Consider the following 20,817-nt stretch of genomic DNA (forward strand, 5'->3'; position numbering starts at 1 on the left):
CCCGCAAGCAGGACCCGAGTGCAAGAACACTCTCCCCTCCTGAGGCTTCCGGCAACTGGTTTTCAGAAGCATGCTGCCTCTGACTAGGGTGGCAGAGCACAGCCATCATGGCTAGTAGCCATTGATAGCCCTGTCCTCCATGAATTTGTCTAATCTTCTTTTAAAGCCGTCCAAGCTGGTGGCCATTACTGCATCTTGTGGGAGCAAATTCCATAGTTTAACTATGCGCTGAGTAAAGAAGTACTTCCTTTTGTCTGTCCTGAATCTTCCAACATTCAGCTTCTTTGAATGTCCACGAGTTCTAGTATTATGAGAGAGGGAGAAGAACTTTTCTCTATCCACTTTCTCAATGCCATGCATAATTTTATACACTTCTATCATGTCTCCTCTGACCCGCCTTTTCTCTAAACTAAAAAGCCCCAAATGCTGCAACCTTTCCTCGTAAGGGAGTCGCTCCATCCCCTTGATCATTCTGGTTGCCCTCTTCTGAACCTTTTCCAACTCTATAATAACCTTTTTGAGATGAGGCGACCAGAACTGTACACAGTATTCCAAATGCGGCCACACCATAGATTTATACAATGGCATTATGATATCGGCTGTTTTATTTTCAATACCTTTCCTAATTATCGCTAGCATGGAATTTGCCTTTTTCACAGCTGCCGCACACTGGGTCGACATTTTCATCGTGCTGTCCACTACAACCCCGAGGTCTCTCTCCTGGTCGGTCACCGCCAGTTCAGACCCCATGAGCGTATATGTGAAATTCAGATTTTTTGCTCCAATATGCATAATTTTACACTTGTTTATATTGAATTGCATTTGCCATTTTTCTGCCCATTCACTCAGTTTGGAGAGGTCTTTTTGGAGCTCTTCGCAATCCCTTTTTGTTTTAACAACCCTGAACAATTTAGTGTCATCAGCAAACTTGGCCACTTCACTGCTCACTCCTAATTCTAGGTCATTAATGAACAAGTTGAAAAGTACAGGTCCCAATACCGATCCTTGAGGGACTCCACTTTCTACAGCCCTCCATTGGGAGAACTGTCCGTTTATTCCTACTCTCTGCTTTCTGCTTCTTAACCAATTTCTTATCCACAAGAGGACCTCTCCTTTTATTCCATGACTGCTAAGCTTCCTCAGAAGCCTTTGGTGAGGTACCTTGTCAAATGCTTTTTGAAAGTCTAAGTACACTATGTCCACTGGATCACCTCTATCTATATGCTTGTTGACACTCTCAAAGAATTCTAATAGGTTACTGAGACAGGACTTTCCCTTGCAGAAGCCATGCTGGCTCTGCTTCAGCAAGGCTTGTTCTTCTATGTGCTTAGTTAATCTAGCTTTAATAATACTTTCTACCAGTTTTCCAGGGACAGAAGTTAAGCTAACTGGCCTGTAATTTCCGGGATCCCCTCTGGATCCCTTTTTGAAGATTGGCGTTACATTTGCCACTTTCCAGTCCTCAGGCACGGAGGAGGACCCAAGGGACAAGTTACATATTTTAGTTAGCAGATCAGCAATTTCACTTTTGAGTTCTTTGAGAACTCTCGGGTGGATGCCATCCGGGCCCGGTGATTTGTCAGTTTTTATATTGTCCATTAAGACAATGATAGGTTATGAATATCCAATGTTTTGTAAAATTATGAAGTCGTAAAGTTTCATTAAATGAGCCCAGCTACAAATATGCCTACAGCCAGAGGGAACTATATTTGCAGGGATACATTTTTATGTGTATAATGACCTTCTGTCCAGGCAGGCAATAGGCCCCTTGACATTTTTCTATACAGAGGTAATTTCCTTGGCTTCCCGAAGTTCATGCTCATGATAAAATATGCTCTGACATGCCACACTTTACAAGTGATACTGGACACAATTTTCCTCCATGGACTGTAACAGCCTGTAGGAAAAACATTCTAGTCCCAGCCATAACAAGATAAGAAGAGATCTGCGTTCACTTAGCAGCCAGTCACATGCTTGCAGAAAGCCCAGGCTTGCAGAAAGGCAATTGCTCTCCTTCGCTGTTGCTCCTCAGCAACTGGTTATTCTGAACACGGAGGTTCCATTAGCCATCATGGCTTATAGCCATTGATAGATCTAGCCTGCATAGATTTGCCTACTACTCTTTTAACCACAACTAAGCTAGTAGCCATGTTTGTTTTATTTATTTGTTTCACAAAATTTATATACCACTTGATTATAAATAGAACCTCTAAGCAAAACAAAAAACAAAAACACAGCCATTAAAACTGTCAATAAAAGGCAGAGTTAAAAATGAGGGGTGGTTTTCAGTGCAGGGTAGACCCATTGAAGTTAATAAGCATGACTAACTTACTACTTTGAGTACTCAGGAATTAAAAAGAAATCAAAATAATAATAATCATCTGCCATAAGCTAAAAATAGATTAAAACACAGGCTGTCCTCTGCATGGCTGGGTAGGCTTGACTGAACAAAAATGTTTTTAGCAGGTGCTGAAAAGAACACAATGAAGGCGCCTGCCTGATGTCAATAGGCAGGGAGTTCCAAATTGTAGGTGCTGCCATGCTAAAAGTTTGATTTCTTACAAGTGTAGAATAAATATGTGGCACCTGTAACAGTGCCAGTTCTGCAAATTGAAATGGTTGAATGGGCATATATAGGGTAGGGTGATCCCTTAAGCAGATTGGTCCTAAGCTGGTAAGTGCTTTATATATTACCAGTAACACCTTGAACTTGGCCCGGTAACAAATCCGCAACCAGTACAGATCTCTGAGCAGACATCATCATATCTTGTGGCAGTGAGTTCCATAGCTTAGTAATGCATCGTGTGAAGAACTGCTTCCTTTTGTCTGCCCTAAATCCTGCTCTGGTCATGTGCAACCAGTCCTGCACAATACTATGGATCCTCATCTGCACCAGAAGATCCACTTAGCCATCTCTGGTGCGTCCAGATGAACATCATATTGTGGATCTTCATCAGCTGCAGCCTCCACATGCACTTCTTGTCAGACTGGGACATATTTTTAAATTGCTAGGCAGTAGCCCTGAAGTATCAATCTGCAAAATACATAGAATGTAATGATCCCATGAAGTGAGACCTACTCTAATAGCTTGGGCAATATCTTAGATAAGATGTGGGGGGGGGAGGATAATGATAGTTTATTGAATCATTTAAACAGATGCAATTTGATCAGTGCTGGCCCAAGACATTTCACTGCCTGATGCAAAGGACAAGATGGCGCCACCCTTAATTCCATGTACAAAAGCTGACAAGACTGGCAGTTGATTCTTACTTCAACAGTGGCAAAGAGACAGAGGCAGCAGGGTAGCTTAGGAGGCGTATGGCCGGCCATGTGGCGCACATATCTCTGTTCACACCTTGCCCCTCAACATCTGCCACATGAGGCAGCTGCCTCACTTTGCCTAACGGTAGGGCTGCCCTGAGTTAGATCTATTGGAGTTTGGTATACATAGAGTAGAGAAATGAATAGTCTGGGAAGACTGTTGGCTGAAAGAACAAAAGGTTTATTACTCCTGGCCAATAAAGCCATTCTGAGTACAGATACACACGTGGCTATTATGAAGTCAGGAGGTTAACCATCACACACACTTAACTATCCAAAGAAAGAGGAAGGAAGTAAAACCTGAGAAAAACAAGTGATTCCTTGAGACTGAGACTGATCCTGTATCTTTAGGAGAAGAGAAAGTCAGCCAAGTGCAGGTGTTCTTGCAACACTGTAATGAGAAAAACCACAAGGTGGAATTCTTCCTTTCTCCTGCACAACTTTTAAAGACACAGAAGACCTCTTGGTTGCCAGGCCCAGCCTCCAAGAGGTCTTCTGTATCTTTAAAAGTTGTGCTGGGAGAAGGGAGAATTCCACCTTGTGGTTTTTCTCATTACAGTGTTGCAAGAACACCTGCACGTGGCTGACTTTCTCTTCTCCTAAAGATACAGGATCAGTCTCAGGCCAGGGAACCTGGCAACCCTATTCCTAAAGAAGAAATCAGCAAGGGAAGAATAGGTTGCCTGTCTGTCTATTGCTTCCCACCAGTTCAGATTGCTTGTTCCAAGCAGGGGCAGTTTTACTCCCAACAAAATCATGTTAAACTCAGGATTTAATTGGTCGGTAGGGGGAGGGTCTTCTCATTAGATGGTAATACATAGTTGACTTCGAAATGTGATAAGTGAGCCTTGCTGCATTTGGGGGCCCTTCTGCTCATTCTGCTGGACTTGCGGCCCAGTCTTGCCCTGATTGTGCCACTCAACAGATGCAGACACAAACTTGCTTGTGAGCTACCAGCCTGGAGGCCAAATGACACAGGGAGCCTCACTATTTTCTAGTAGGATCAGGGCCTCAATCATCTTGGAAGCTGCAAGTCCCAAGTTTGTCAACGATCAAGGAGTTTAACAGGAAGCCTCCTCCGAGACTGTGTTGTTTTTTTAAAGTTTTCCCTGTTGTTAGTATTAATGGCTAATGACAAATAGATTCAGGCTGTAATTAGAAGCAGGAAGCAGATAGTGTGTATCAATCTAAGCAAATCCTCCCAACTTTGCCCAGACTTGCAACGCAGTGAACATGAACATGAACAATTCACAATGAGATTTGTTGGATGAGATGACCTCATGGACCAAAAATGTAACTTAGCTGGGGACAAATGTATTCACTACAAAGAAGGCAACAGATGGATACCGTGAGTTTTTTAAATGGTGCCTTTTGAAAGATATCACCAATAGCTAAGGCTTCCAGGGCAAATGTTTTGCCCTTGATATTCTCACTTATAGAGCAGAGCAACTGCAGCATGAACAGATCAGCCTGCTTCTGCTCCGTGTCAGTTTTGCATGTGTACATTCATAAAGCTGTTTCCATATTAATATGCAAAAAGACACAACCAAAAAACCCCAACCTATACAAAATTTGTAATTAAATATGCATTTTTCTCACAAAATGCACATTTCTCTCAAAATATATGCTCTTTGTTTTCTTTCTTATTACTAAGAATCAAAACATTTGTCCTAGGTACATTGAACTTCTGAGGGCTTTTTTCTCCATTAAAGCAGGGGTGAGGAACCTACAGCCCTCCAGATGTTTGCTGCACAACAGCTCTCATTATCCCGGATTGCTGGCCGTGCCTCCTGGGGCTTAAGGGAGCTGGAGCCTGTCTGGTTCCCAGGGACCTCTGTTGTGGTGGAATGCGGACTCGGAGATGACATGGCGAGCAAAGGAGGTAAAGGAAAGTGGAAAGGGGGCGTGGCTATGAGGGGCATGGCATGACTGTCAGGAAGGGACCCTGCATTTCTGAATTTACCACGACACTACGGGACCTTTAAAAGGCCACACGTCTCCATGTTCCTCAGAGGCAAACAATACGGACAACATTGAATGGCATCTGAAAGGCAAAGACAGGAGTCAGGAAGGCCAAGATTGGGAGCAAGTCTCTCATTTCTAAATGCATTTTGTCCCATAAATATGCATTTTTATGAGCAGATAATTCCATTAGGAAATTCGGTAGCGTGAAGTCTGAAGGACTACTGCATCCCAATCTGCACATTACTCCAGGAAGTGCAGATGAGGTCACTTTGTTTCGGAATTTGCAAAGAACAAATTGCTCAAGCATCCCTAGTGGTAGGGGACATGCTTTGCAGGCAGAAGGATCCAGGTCCAGTCCCTGGTTTCTCCGGTGAAAATGATCAGGAAGCAGGTGATGGGAAAAGACCTCTGGCTGAGACCTTGGAGAGCCGCTGCCAGTCAGAGTAGGTAATACTGAGCAAGATGAACAAGTAGTCTGATCTTATGAAAGACATTTTCTTATGCCCTTTCCGAACAGCAAATCCTCTCCTGGAGAGGCAATCATGATTGGAATTGCTGTCAGGGTGGAAGAGGAGAACCAGAGCTTGGAAGATTTCTTTTTAAAAGGAATAATTACAATTACTGTTACATGCCCCCCAACACACACATGTCATCATCGTCTCTCACCTCCACAGTTCTTTGTCTCCATTCCACTGCTGCCTCCTTCTCCTCCTTCATCCTTGTCCTTGCCCTCCAGCTCCTTTCTCCCTCCATTCTTCTCCATCACTGTCCATTTTTTTAACAATTGTTCTTTCCACTCCACCCTCGTCTCGCTCTCCACCTCCTCCCTCGTCGCCTCCCAAACACCCACAGAGCATGAGGGAAGAACGACGTTGTGCAGACACCCAGTTTGAGGCACATGGTTTTCATCCACGAATCAGAGGAGCAGAAGATTTCCCCTGCTCTCCCCAGTAATGCCCCAATGTAATGCTGGTAACATTACAATTACTCCTCAAAAATAATAAAATTACTCCTCGTTCTATTACAATCAAAATGTAAAAAAATTACCTGTTCCTCAAAAAAGTAATACTGTAAATTACAAATAATTTGGTTTTTGTAACTAATTACTTCTAAACTCTGGAGAGAATAACTGCTGAACAGATTGACCCACAAGAAACAGCCTTTTCGGTGCATGTTTTTAAAAAAGGCCTGGAGAAGAACTTGCTTGTGTCTTGAACTGGTATTAGGGATGGAAGGATCTGTCCAATTCCATTCTCAGTTTCTCAGTTCTCCAATCTTAAATTCAGTTCTCCACGTTTCTGCAGCAATTTGCTAAAAAAAAAATCCTCATGAAAATCCTTCAGGAGTTTAGCACGAATTTCTCCTAACATACACATTTTCTGTTTGCCGTTTTGATGAATGTACATATTTTTGCAACCAATTTCTCCTAATGCATTTTTGAATGTTATTTTCACAAGTATATTCATTATATTGCACACTTTCCCCTAATTTACGTATTTTTGTAAAGCTTATGTGGTTGGCGAACTACATTGCAAAATTCGGATGCGTGAGAATTTTGAAGGATGGCTCTGTTTCTCTTCTCATATTGTTTTGGAAAATGTGGATTTGAGAGAATCAGCTTTAAATGCAAACTGAATCAGATTTCTCCCCCCATCCCTAATTGGCATACCAATGCTGGTAGAGAAGGGGTGGGAGACCTCAGGGCCAGGGGGCCAAATGTGGCCCTCTAGGTCTCCCTATCTGGCCCGTAGAACTCTCCCCAAGCTACACCCTCTTTCCTCAGGCCACACCCTTTAGTGGCCCTGCTTTGCACCCTCTTTGGATGTTTTTGCTCAGCTGGACCATGTCCTTGAACTCTGATATTGCCTCTTGCTTGTCTAGATGAAGAATATTAGGAACACAGGAAGCTGCCTTATACCGAGTCAGAAGACTGGTCCTTCTAGTTCAGTATTCTCTACACTGACTGGTAACAGTTCTCCAGGATTTCCGAGAGGGGGTATTCCAAGCCCTAATGGGCGATGCTAGAAGTTGGATCTGGGACCTTCTGCAAGCAAAGCAGATGCTCTACTACTGAGCTACATCTCTTCCTCAAAGAGGGAATAGAGAGGAGTGTGTGAGTGTATGCAGAAAGTGCATAAAAGTTACAATTACATTCACTGCTTCGCCCATTTTTACTTCTGGCCCCACCCCTCACCGGCATCTGTTAATCTGGGCTTTGCTAGCTCTGCCTACCCAGCAATTGTGGTAAATTTAATGCAGTCCACAGAGCAGCCATGTTGGATTAAGACGGATGACATTTTGTCATGTCTGTGTTATTTTTGCGTACGCTTCTTGGACCTTTGTGCAAACCTGCTGCTGTAGTTGCTCCGAGCTGAGACCCTGGCATCGTGATAAGAGTCACAGCAAACAGCCAAAACATGAAACCAAAACAACAGTTTAAGCATCACATGTTTATTACTGGTTAAGTGTCACTCCCTGCCCCAATGGGATGCTGCTGAGCAAATCTGAACGTTGTTGGCAAGTAAAAAGTTCCTAAGAGTATTTTTCCATGGCAGAGTTACAAGGCCAAGTAGCTCACAAGGCTGGAGTGGACGTGTACTCCTCAAGGACACGTTGCCAGGACAACCAGCTGTCTTATCAGTATATAGCTGGAAACTGAAACTGGCAGAGTGTGGGGGTCGAGGAGGTTGTACAGAGAGAGCTTGTGATATATTGTCAGTAAAGTGACTCTTAAAACTTATTGCTTGTCCGGCTCATTGCTTCAACTGGCATCTAGCCTGTCACTATACTGTTCTGCATCCTGGGCATCTGCTTGCGCCAGATCCAACATCCAACAAGTGGTAGCAGAGGATGGTTACCTGGTGCTGATGGTTACCTGGTGCTGAGGATTGCAGAAAAGCGGCAGAGAAAAGCCAGAACTGCAGACCAGCGAGTAAAACAGCAGAGAGACGGAGAAACCGAAAGCTGAGCTGAAAGCTGTGAGAGAGCCGTGGGAAAAAAAAAACCTGACTGAAGGACAGAGGTGAGAAGCTCTAATTACAAAGGCGGTGAACTGTGAAAAGTGAAAGTATGTCTGTTACGTTATCGGCCGGGATTCCCTTGGAAAGGCTGACAGGGAAAAATTATGGCACTTGGAAACAGAGAATGCAGGCTTTTCTAGTGAAAGAAGACCTGTGGAAAGCTATCGCAGAAGACCCACCTGCCGGGGTGCCTATTCCAGCAGATTGGAGAAGGCTGGATGAGAGGGCAAAGGCGTTAATTGTTCTTGCTATTGATGATTCTCAATTACTGCATGTGCGTGATCCAACAACGGCAAAGGAAACCTGGGAAACTTTAAGAAATATTCATGTGAAAAAGACTGCTAGTTCTAAAATATATCTTGCCAGAAGATTATATCAGATGCGCTTATCTGGAGATACAACAATGTCAGAGCACTTATTGGAGATGAATAGACTATTTGTTGACTTAACAGAATGTGACGTGGAACATTCTCAAATGCAAAAAGTTTATATTGTGTTATCAAGTCTGGATTCAAGTTATGATGCTCTGGTGAGTTCTATGGAAGCGATGAATGACGCAAACCTAACCATGGATTATATTGAAGGAAAACTATTACAAGAATTTCAAAGAAGGCAAGAAATGGCAAAGCAGGAAAGGACTGAGTCTAAACACAACTTGGGAAAGCTGAACAACAAAGCAGCGGAGGAGAGACTGTATGGACAAAAGGCGTGTTATTTTTGTGGTTCCAGGCAACATCTTCAAAGGAATTGTGAAGCAAGAAGAAGAGAAAGAGGAAGAAAACCACTTGTACAGGTGATATGTGCTAGCCGAAACATGCAAAGTAAAGCTAATAACAATAAATGTGATGATGTATGGGCTCTTGACAGTGGGGCTACAAATAGCATAATCAAAGATAAATCAATGTTTCATACATATTGTGACGTAGAGGATTATGTGATAATGGCTGATGGATCTAAGAAACTGATCAAAAGTAGGGGTACAGTGAAATTAGCAGGTTTTAATATGATTATGACAGACGTGCTGTTTATTCCAGACATTGAAAATAACATAATGTCAGTTTCTAAACTTAATGGAATGGGGTTCAATGTGTTGTTTCAAAGGGGCTCATGTCAAGTCATGAAAGGGAACAAAATATTCATGAAAGGAATAGTAAGGAATTCATTGTTCTTCTTACACTTGATACAAACAAATCATGTACTCATGTGTGCTAATGAGAAACCCCACAATGATTGTGTACATTGATGGCACAGAAAATTGGGACATATAGGATATGAAAATGTGGTGAAAACAACTGAGAACAGTAATGATATTACATTGAGAAACTGTGGTAAATATGTAGACTGCAATGCATGTCATCAAACCAAGGCAATTGTAGCAGCAAGGAACACTAAAGCCAAGCCTAGTACAAATGCACCCACAGTACATGACAGAGAAACAGGGGTAAAAGAATACCTTGGTAAAAGTGACAAGCAAATGTTGAGACGTTCTGGAAGGGCAAATGTGAGTGTGCTAACTGACAGATTTAGGATTGCCACAATAAAGGGGAATGAAGCACAAACACACAGGGAAATGGATGCTGACACATTATACTTGGAGTGTGTAAAACCCAAAGAGATAAACTGATGTTTGTAAAACCTCTGTAAAATAAAGGAACAAAGAAATGTAGATGTACACTGAACTGAACATGTAAACTGAAAAATGTATCATGTGGAGAAATGTGATTTAAGTGAATACATGAAATGTAAATGTAAATGTAATGACAAATGGAAGCAAAAATGTGAACAAATGTAAAAGGTGCTGCTTATGGAAAAATAGGTGGGGGGTGTTGGCAAGTAAAAAGTTCCTAAGAGTATTTTTCCATGGCAGAGTTACAAGGCCAAGTAGCTCACAAGGCTGGAGTGGACGTGCACTCCTCAAGGACACGTTGCCAGGACAACCAGCTGTCTTATCAGTATATAGCTGGAAACTGAAACTGGCAGAGTGTGGGGGTCGAGGAGGTTGTACAGAGAGAACTTGTGATATATTGTCAGTAAAGTGACTCTTAAAACTTATTGCTTGTCCGGCTCATTGCTTCAACTGGCATCTAGCCTGTCACTATACTGTTCTGCATCCTGGGCATCTGCTTGCGCCAGATCCAACATCCAACAAACGTTGATTGGGAGACGCAATGAGCATTAGTGCATTGGTCATGATTTGACTTGGTACGCACTGGCATTGACTGGATCCCCAAATAAACAGCATGTGGCCCCCAGAAGGTTGCTTAGAATGGAATGTGGTCCTCTGGCTGGAGAAGGTCTCCTGCCCCTCTGCTGTATAGAAACTAGTGGATTTCTTGTTCCTGCTTCCAGGTGAAGGAGCAGTGAGGCTTATGTGGACTTGGGAAGTACTGCAGTGAGCCTGTAAGACGAGGTAAGCATCTGTTGCTGCAAATGGGCCCATTCACAACTTCTGAACGAGCATTATTAACATTCTACATGTTTCTGATGTTTTCCTTGCAGCCATGACAGTTAGGACCATAATTTTTAAGAAATTAGAAACAGACGCTAGACGTTAACCAAGAGGTCTGTCCTGACCTCACGTATAGTCTTGTATGTACACAAGCAATGCAGAGAGAATGAGCAGGAGAATGCTCAAACTTTGACAAAGTTTCCTTGTCCCAAGGCATCATGTCAAGGCTGGCTCCAGGTTTGAGGGGCCCCTCTGGCTGGCCTTCGGCTATATCACTGGTGCCCCAGACATGAGCAGCAAGGGCTGGGTCGGCATTACAGTGGAGGCTGGTCCATTCTGACAAGTGGGGCACTGCCCCCCCCAGTCTGTCCTTAGCCAGACCCACCATGTCTGCCTTCTTACTTAAGAAACAGTCCATGTGGTGACACTGGTGTTCAGCTTCTTCCTCCTCAGGCTCAGTTAGGGATGGAAAGGTCTGTCAATTTCTGTTCTCTCCCTTTCTCATGGTTCCAAACGTAAATTCAGTTGTCCACATTTCTATAGCAACCGGCGATTAAAAACAACAACTCCCCATGAAAATTCTTCAGCATGCTAGCGCAAATTTCTCCCAATAGACAGACTTTTGTAGGGAGTTTTGCCAAATGTACACATTTTTGTAAGCAACTTCTTGTCATTATTTCACTCATAAATTCATTTTTATGCACGCTTTCCCCTAATAGATGCATTTTTGTAAACATTGTTTGGTTGCAAAATTCAGATAAGTGTGAATTTCTGGTGTGTTTCAGTTCTTATATTGTTTTGGAAAGTTTGAATTTGATAGATTCGGCTTGAAACACAAACTGTTCCTTCCCCTGCACCAGCTCAGAAAATCTGGCTTTTTAAAACACAATGAAAGAGCTACTTAATTTCTCCAGCCAGGTATAGATGATTCCGGGCTCCTCCAGACAACTTATTTATTTAGCATTCATCCTGCTTTGTTTGCAAAATAGGCCCCATCCACACCATACATTTAAAGCACTACGATACCTCTTTAACAGTCATAGCTTCCCCCTAAAGAATCCTGGAAGCTGTAGTTTGTTAAGGATACTGAGAGTTGTTGGGAGACCCCTATTTCCCTCCCAATTCCCAGAGTTCCCTGGAAAGAGGGATTGGTTGTTAATCCACTCTGGAAATTGTAGCTCTGTGAGGTGAATAGGGGTCTCTGGGCACTCTTTACAAACTACAGTTCCCAGGATTCTTTGGGGGAAGCCATGACAGTTTAAAGCGGCATGATAGTGCTTTGAATGTAGGGTGTAGTTGTAGCCTGAATCTGGTCTTTATTGAGCATTCATTCTGGTTTGTTTCTGAGGTTGTTATATGACAACGGGCATTCATCCTGCATTCATTCTGATTTGGTGGCAGAGTGTTTATATGTCTTCCCATTGGACATGCTTTTCGATGCATTCCCCCATCATTTTCCAAACCACAAAAAGTGCAATTCTTTTTTAAATGGTTGTGCTAGTGCAACAGAGCCCTTTAATCCAATTTAACTGTGCAAACCAAATGTTCCAGTGTGTGCTTGAATCCTCCAACAAAATCATGACAGTCTGGAAGTGCCCTTACCTACTGTTCTTAGAATGATCCTGAGAGGCTACAAATTGAGACTGAAGCTTACAGACTTTATCTTTTCTCCCATAATTCATGCTCGCTGGGGCTGCTGGGAGTTGCTATCCAGAACATCTGGAGTGCATCAGATTGGGTGAAAGCTGGCCTTGCTAATTCTGGTTCCTGAAATCTGAAATGAAATACATTTTTCTATAGCACTTATAAGTCTTCAGCCACCCCCTCTGGTCTTTCCTAGGTCATGGTATCCTCCACAGTAGGGATGGAAAGATCTGTCAGTTTTGGTTCTCCTAGTTTCTCATGTTTCCAATCTTAGATTCAGTTCTCCATATTCCTACAGTTTCTTTTTTAAAATCCTCATGAAAATTCCCCAGCATTTCAGTGTGAGGGTCTCCGAATAAACACATATTTGTAGGCAGTTTTGAGTAATATACACATTTTTGCAAGCAATTTCTCATCAAACAATGCATTTTTTTAATGTTTTCAGTCCTATATTCATTTTTATGCACACTTTCCCTTAACATAATGCATTTTTGTAAACACTGTTTGATTGGTGAACTGCATTGCAAAATTTGAATGAGTGTCAGTTTCGAAGGATGGCTGTGTTTCTGTTCTCACACTTCCAGTTCTCATACTGTTTTGCAAAGTGTGAATTTGATAGATTCGGCTTGAAATGCAAACAGAATTGAATCTCTCGCCCATCTCTGCCCCACAGTAACTGTTTTCTTTAGGGCCAACGTTCAGAAAAGCTCTCTCCATTTCTTTGGTTGAGATTCTCCTACAGAGCATGTAATAAATGGCTGCAACTCCCTCGTTGTCAGGGAAGGAGAGGTCTTCTCTCCACTTTAAGACCCATCTGTCAACCAAGGAAAGGAAACACTAGAATTAACCTGTCAGATTAGCAAAGGAAATCTTCAATGCTCCCTGTCAGCTTAATGAACACTTCTCTCAACAAGGAGGATGTATTACTCACTCACCAGCCATTCATCCGTGATAAGGAATTTGTAATTCCTTATGCCATTGCATAAGCTTCACTCTTATATTACAGTTCAGAGTAGAGGGTCTCCATATACCCAATGGCATATTCAGGAATGTGCTACCTCCATTGTTGAAGGCAGTGTTTATTTATGTTATTTATTTATTATTGCATCTATATCCCACCTAAGGAGCCCAAGGTGGCATACATGGCTCTCCCTTTCTCCTTATTATCCTCACAACAACAATGTGAGGTAGGCTAGGCTGAGATTCCATGACTGGCCCAGGGCCACCCTGAGAGCTTTATGGCTGAGCGGAGATTTGAACCCTGGTCTCCCAAATCCTAGTACGACACTCTAACCACTACACCACACTGGATCTCTGTATGCCTCTGAATGCCAGTTGTTGGGCATCATAGGTGGAGACAGCACTGTGGTGCTCAGGCTCTGCCTGTGGGCTTTCCATAGGCATCTGGTTGGCCACTGTGAGAACAGGATGCTGAATTAAATGGAGCGTTGGCCTGATCCATGAAAGCTCTTCTTATGTTCTTATGAGTGGGCAGAAGGTTGATCTGGATCAACTGGAGATCTGGTAGATCTCGGGTGATTTGCACTAAATTGGCAAGGATTTGTCTCTCTAAATTGTTTAACAACAGAAGCAACAACATGACCTACACACACATACTCTCTGTCATCCTAAATTACAGACTGAAATGAAGAAAGCTTGGAGTAAACAGGAGTGTTTTTTGTGTGTGAAAGGACTTTGAGTCCTAGTCATTCCTGGTACTCACAACTAATTCTGGACTTAGAATGCTGTGACTTTACGTTTTCCTGGCTTTTGTATTTGGCTCCTGTTGGTAAACCTCAAAGTTGTAATAAAAACCAAAGTTTGAAATCTGCCCACCCCCTGGCGTAGCATCCCTAACTATGTGATGATGGAAATATATTTGACTACTTATCACATACCCCTATGTTCAGAACTGTTACAACATCATCATCACCATAACAATAAGTGAGACCTGTAACTAAATGTTGCAGCATAGAGTGCCACGGGTCAGGGTTCTAGCCACTCCATTCCATTTCCCCTTCCCCCCATTTTTCTGTTCTCACCCCCCCCAACAGTCACTCAGCATTCCGTGGTCACCAAACATGCCCAGTTCTCATTTGGCTGTTTCCCCTTGCCTGGCCCACTTTAAGGTTTTTCCCTAAAGGGTTGTGGGGTGTGTGTTTTTTGGCAACTATTGGGGTTCTTCCAGGCCTGCTGATATCTTCTTCTTCGACATGCATGGTACCATTTTAGCCTCTGGCCTCATCCACCACTGGTATGTGGCCCTCAGAAGGAGGTTGCCACAAGGGGCAAGCGGCCCTCAGCCTGAGAAAGGTTCCCAGTCCCTGACCAAGAGGCTCCTTAGTTACTGCTTATTCCTTGGCTGCTATTTACTGCTTATCCTTGGCTGGCACCTGCCAAAGCACATTGTCTGCAAAGGGCCACCACCAAGAAGCCTCTGACCTGGAAGCCTGAAAGAGAGACCAGGTGGTGGCAGCTGTTTCGCCGTCTTGTCGCTACCATTGTTCACTTGCTTGCCTCTTCTGGGCCCAAAGGAAAGAGAAGCAATCAGGCTTCCAGGTCAGGGGCTTCTTGAGCAGTCAGGGGCAGGGAACTGTTTTCAGGCTGAGGGCCACTTTCCCCTTGTGGGCAACCTCTTCCCGAGGGCCACGTACCAGTGGTGGATGAGGCCAGAGGCAAAAGTGAATGGAGCAAGATATGTCATATCATTCCAGCCATGCAAAAGCCAAAAGGGTTGTATGTATGCACACGTGCACACGTGCGCACACACACCTCTAGCAAGGCAAGTAAAAGGCATTATTACAGTTTAAGGACCCATTCTAGCCAGGCAAAAGCCAGGCATGGAGGAAGGCCAGTGAGGAGTATGGCTTGGGGAGAAGGTGGCCTGGGGAAGGTAGCAAGGGCCAGATACAGGGGCCTGGAGGGCCACATCCCCACCCCTGCTCTTGGTGGTGGCCCCCCTGCAGGGGAATGGGTCTTGACAAGTGCCCAATCATGCCAACCCCTGATGCTAGCTCACTCTGAATAAATAATTATATGAATGAGCATCCTCATTCATTATACCTGTAAACCTGACAAGCAAAATTAAATCACTGACTGGACAGATGGGTCACTGTATGCATGCAGTGCACTGTTGCTTACCAACGTGATATGCTGAATGCTGGTGAGTACCCATAGGTTTGCTAGTATGCGTATGTGGTTGTTATTATCATCATCATCATTTATTACCCATCCTTCATCCAAAGGTCCCAGGGTGGATTACAACAATTTTTAAATAGAGTATTAAAAAAAATAAAAACAACCCAAAATCACAAAATAAGGTGGGTCCTAAAAATATATAGTACACCTTAGATGTCAAAGGCCAGGGTGAAAAGATGCATCTTCAGCATTTGCCTAAAATTGTACAGTGAATTTGCCAGATGCACCTCGGTGGGGAAGGAGTTCCACAACTTAGGGGCCACCACAGAGAATGCCCTCTCCAAGGCCGCCACCACCCCAAGCTTCCGAGGGTGGCAGAACTACCAAAAGGGCCCCTGTTGACATAGGCATCCCAGTATCCAAATGCTAATGCATAGGTACTGTCCCAAGAAGATGACACACAACATCCAATTGAGACATGGGCAAATGTCAGATAGAAAACACAGGAATCTACCTTATTCAAGTCAGGTCATAGGTCTATCTAGTTTAGTATTGTCTACAGTGACTGGCAGCAGCACTGCAGGGTTTCAGACAGAAGACATTCCCAGCCCTCCTTGAGATGCCAGGGATTGTGGGGTCTGTTCTGTTTTTTACTGGAATACCAAAGTCCATCAGCCAAGTGCAGCCAGACGCAAAGTCATGGTTGGGAGGGAGTGGAGCCAGATGTAACACGGCGGCTGAATGCGTGGAACTAATTATCTCCTGTACCCCATGAGCCACGTACTGGGATGATCCACAGATTCAAGTACAAAATGTACTTCTGATGCAATGAACATGTGATACACTCCATACAGATCACGAATTTTCACAGCTTCATTGTGGGGGGGCGAGGGGAGACCCTTCTTGCTTTCATTAAACTATTGAGAGTCAGACACCGTTCCCAATCTATTGCTAATAATTCAGTGATCTAGCAGCAAATCATGATCTACGTTCTGCCTTGATAGCCATGGCTCAGTTTGCAATCCCCCCCCTCAACACACTTTCTGCAAAAGAGTGTCTCTGATTTCCCCTAGTTTGGAGGCTGTGGTCTTCATCTTTTATAACATTGTTGACATCTGGTATCAGTCTTCCTTAATATCCCTGTGGTTACATTATTAATATTCAGGGGAGCTTTCCATTAACTTCTTTCTGTGTCCCATTTGGAGCTGAACTATCAATTATTTGACAGAGTTATGGTTTCCTTCCTGTCAACTACATTGCACTGATCTTCACATCTGTGTGAACCTATAAGGAAAGCCACATCAGAGCCTTGGCACAGAAACTATATTCTGTAGGGTTTGGAATGACATAGCGCCACCTTGCGATGTCCGGTTGACATACCTACCCGTTTTATCTAAATGGGAAAGAGAAGGAAAGGAAATAGACTTTCCAATATACAAAGACATTAGAAAAATCCCATGTTTGTAGATCACTCACTAACCCAAACCAACTGAAAATATGGAGAAGTAATTCAGTGTGTGTGTGTGTGTGCGCACATATCACACATGTCCATGCAATGTACTGTATGTCTATTCTCCAAGAGTCAGTTTGGCCCCACCCATAAAGAAAGCATTGCATCTGAATCTAATATGAAGAGCCATGCTACAATCATGTTTTGCAAACTGGAGAAATGGCTCTTTCCTTTGGCTTGAAATGGACATGCCATTGAAGCTGCACAAGGAGCACTGACACTTACTTTATTTGACTGCTTCTGTCAAAAAAGACTAGACTGTAGACTAGATTGATTTGAGATTTCAGCCTATTTTATGATATTTTGTGGTATTATTTATTGATATTGTTGTAGTTTGTTTTTATCATATTATTTTGTTCTTGCTATGGAAGCCCCTTTGAGGTCACCTGTTGATGAAAAGCGGCATACAAATAATAAACAAATAAATAAATAAAAGCTATCTTGCAATGCAGCTTGAGTTGCACCCAACTGTCAGAGAGTGCTGGGACCAGATTTGCCTGGCAGAGTTGCTAACAGATTTCAGGAGTAGGAGAAGGGTGCTTTTGGTTGTTGTTTAATTATTCTAAGGGTGCTGAAAGTGCTTTTTAATTACCATACACTCTATATGTATTTGCTTCTGCAACCGCACCCAGTGCTTGAAAAGAACAAAGTATGCTGAATTAGTTCAAAAATCTCTGAAAGACACGAGAAAGTAGTTCCCATAATTGTGAACTGAATGTGAATTAAGTTTGATGTGGAGCCGAACTTTGAACGATTTCTAGTCTATCTTAGGGATGGAGGAGAAATTCAATGCAGTTCACATTTGAAGCTGAATCAATCAAATTTGCATTTTCCAAAACAATCTGCAAACCAAAACATAGTCATCCATTGAAATTTGCACTTATCTAAATTTTGCAGTGCAGTTTGCCAAACAATGTCTAAAAATGCATATATTAAAGGAAAAAACATACAAAAATGCATTATATTAGGAGAAACCGCTTGCAAAATGTGTACATTAGTCAGAACTGCCTACAAAAATAGGAGAAATTCACAGTAAAATGTTGAAAAAGTTTCATGAGGATATTTTAAAAATACACAGACACAAACTGTCTTTTAAAACTTCCTTTTAAAAATGAACTTTCCCAGCTCTGACCTCACCATAGAGGGGATGACCTGATCCCTATTTCTTCATCCACCCAGATGGAGGCATTTCTTGGGGAGTGGATTGCAAAAAGAAAAAGAAAAACGTAGCTACCTTCCTGTGAGTTATGCTTCCCTGATCCGGTTAGGGAAAGTCTTTTCCAATTCCTTCAAAGTATTTCCTGCCATCATGCAGGATGACATCATGAACAGACTGAGCAAGCTACAAAGTGAACTAGTTGGTAAACAGTAATGTTAATATTGAAGAGCATGAAGCAATGCAGAAAATTCAGGTCATGCTGACAGAAGCCATGAAAAAGGCCCAGGGGGAGGGGAGTGTTACAAGAGTTCACCCACCAATAACATGTCCCAATGTTATGTTTGCCATAGAGACAGGCCTCACAGGGTGTTAATGGGGGAAAGAGCACAAGGTTAAGTGACATACGAAGTCACAGCAATCAACCCAAGGGATGTTGCTCACTGGCAGCGCATGTGCTTTGCATGCAAAAGGTCCCAGTTCAACTCCTGGCCTCCTTAGTCCAAATAGGACTAGGAAAGATTCCCCCTCTGGAAGGCTGGAGAGCTGCTGCCAGTCAGTGTAAACCAGCCTGAGGGCCACATTCGCTTCTGGGCAACCTTCCAGGGGCCACATGCCAGTGGTGGGCAGGGCCAGATGCAAACATGGGCAGAGTAACGAATGCAGATTTCACCTTTGTACAGGAGGTTAGTTTCTGTGCACACTCTTACCACAGTCCTCCCTGCAGGGGAGCAAGAGTTCCATAACACACTTCAGCCAGGCAAAAAACACTCAAGCAGGATGCAAAGCAGGGCCGGTCAAGGGTATGGCTGGGGAGGGGGTGTGGCTAAGAGAGAGTCCCAAGAGCCGGAAAGAGAGGCTTGGAGGGCCACATTTGGCCCCCGGGCCTGAAGTTCCCCACACTTGATGTAGACAATACTGAGTAAGATGGATTAACAGACTCCATATAAGGCAGCTTCCTGTCACCTGAGCATGACTAAACAGCCCTCAGATGGACGCACCCATAGTTTCACTGTAATTGACTGACCAACTGAGTGACAAACGTCTAGACTGGACACGTGTGATGAGGTTGCACAAGCAAACACGAACAACCACTTGGGGAAAAGGAGGAGCAAGAGCCTCACCGCATCCACTGAATTAAAAGGGATCTTCACATCCCACCTCCTCTTCACAGCATGACCCCCCCCCGATGAAGGAAATTAGGGCCATGCCAATGGGGGCTGGTTTCCATGGGGGCTGGTGGGGCAAAAAGCAGAAGGCCCAGCAGAAAACAGAGCCAATGACAGGCAGAGCCAACAAGTTCTGGTTTTGTTCCCATCCTCCTCCCTGCTGAGATCCAAAAGGGTGACACTGAGTCTGAGGAAGCTGATAGCCAGGGTTACCCCTGGACACGTTATAGTAAAAAGGCAGGCAGGTGCAAGTTGGCTGACGATAGTCTGGGATTGGCAGAGCAGTGCCACGCTAGCCCCAGCGAACCAGCCACCACTGGGCCATGCAGGGATGCCGTAGACAGAACATGACAATGCACCCCTTCCCTTTGCCAGCCGTGATGTGCAGTTAAGAATGTGGAAGCCAGGACTCTGCTCTGTGGGGCCAGGCCTAATCAAGGATCAAGCTGGGATGTTGCTGATCTGTGCGCAGGGCTGCATGCTAAGTGGTCCAAAGGCAACAAAAGTCTTTTGTCAGCATGTTGTATAAAAATTGTTTACCAAACCAGAAAATTTGGAGGTGGAAATGACTGAAAGAACTGGCTTCCTTAAGTTCAAGGCACTGCAATGCAAGAGCAGACAAAGCTTGCATAATGAGGCATTGAAAGATTTCAGAGACGTTTGCACTTGAGATCCATTCACATACAACAGTAAGCCAAAAGCCTGGGCTTAATCAACCATCAACTCGGGCTTAATCAGCCATGCATAATCAGCACACAGGCAGCCTGATCAACCATTTGCACTTAAGCCACATTCACATGTAACAGTAAGCCAAGAACCTTGGTTTAATACAGTACTGGCTTAATCAACCGTGCATAATGAGCATGCAAAGGCAGGCAGCCTGATCATACCTGCTCTTCGGCTCTTCTGGTACAAATGGGTCAACATACCAAGAAAGGTTGGGGACTGAATGTGGCCCTCAGGACTGTCTCCAGGCTACAGTCTTTCCCTGGCCACACTGCTTACTAGCCCTGCTCTTCCTGCTCTTTTAAGTGCTTTTGCTTGGCTGCAATGTGTCCTTGAACTATGATAACGTACGTTGTTTGGTGAGAGAGAGAGAGAGATCTGTAGAAGCCTCTCACTTTTGTGTGGCTGGAATATAGCCCACTGTAGAAAGTAAAAGTCCATATGTTGCTCCATCCACTTTTTCCTTTCTCTTCCCCCCCCCCAGTATGGGGAAATGTGGCATGCAGCTCCCACAAGGTTTCCAAAGAGACAAGCGCGGCCCTTGGGCTGAAAGCGGCTCACCACTCCTGGATTGTGGTTTGTTTACTGCCCCTAATGAGGCAGTGGACATAAACCAAAGCCACACCACAGATGAAGGCTGGTACAGGGGCGCCAACAGGATTTTCTGGGCCAGGTATACTGCATGTAGATTGGCCCACTGCTGCACCCCCAAAGAAGAC

At 43.8% G+C, this 20,817-nt stretch overlaps 1 protein-coding gene across 3 annotated transcripts in view; it reads right to left on the reverse strand.

Moving 5' to 3' along the window:
• AEBP1 (AE binding protein 1) overlaps window positions 1–20,359 on the reverse strand; it is an 86,528-nt gene extending 66,169 nt beyond the window's left edge. For 2 of the 3 annotated variants that reach the window (XM_061593477.1, XM_061593475.1), the window contains exon 1: window positions 20,263–20,359. The gene's annotated coding sequence lies outside the window, so the exon portion shown is untranslated. The remainder of the gene's footprint in view (window positions 1–20,262) is intronic. The other variant, XM_061593476.1, reaches the window with a different exon arrangement.
• Window positions 20,360–20,817: the final 458 nt, after the last annotated feature.

Source organism: Rhineura floridana, chromosome 12 (genome assembly GCF_030035675.1).
Source record: "Rhineura floridana isolate rRhiFlo1 chromosome 12, rRhiFlo1.hap2, whole genome shotgun sequence".
NCBI classification, from domain to species: domain Eukaryota; kingdom Metazoa; phylum Chordata; class Lepidosauria; order Squamata; family Rhineuridae; genus Rhineura; species Rhineura floridana.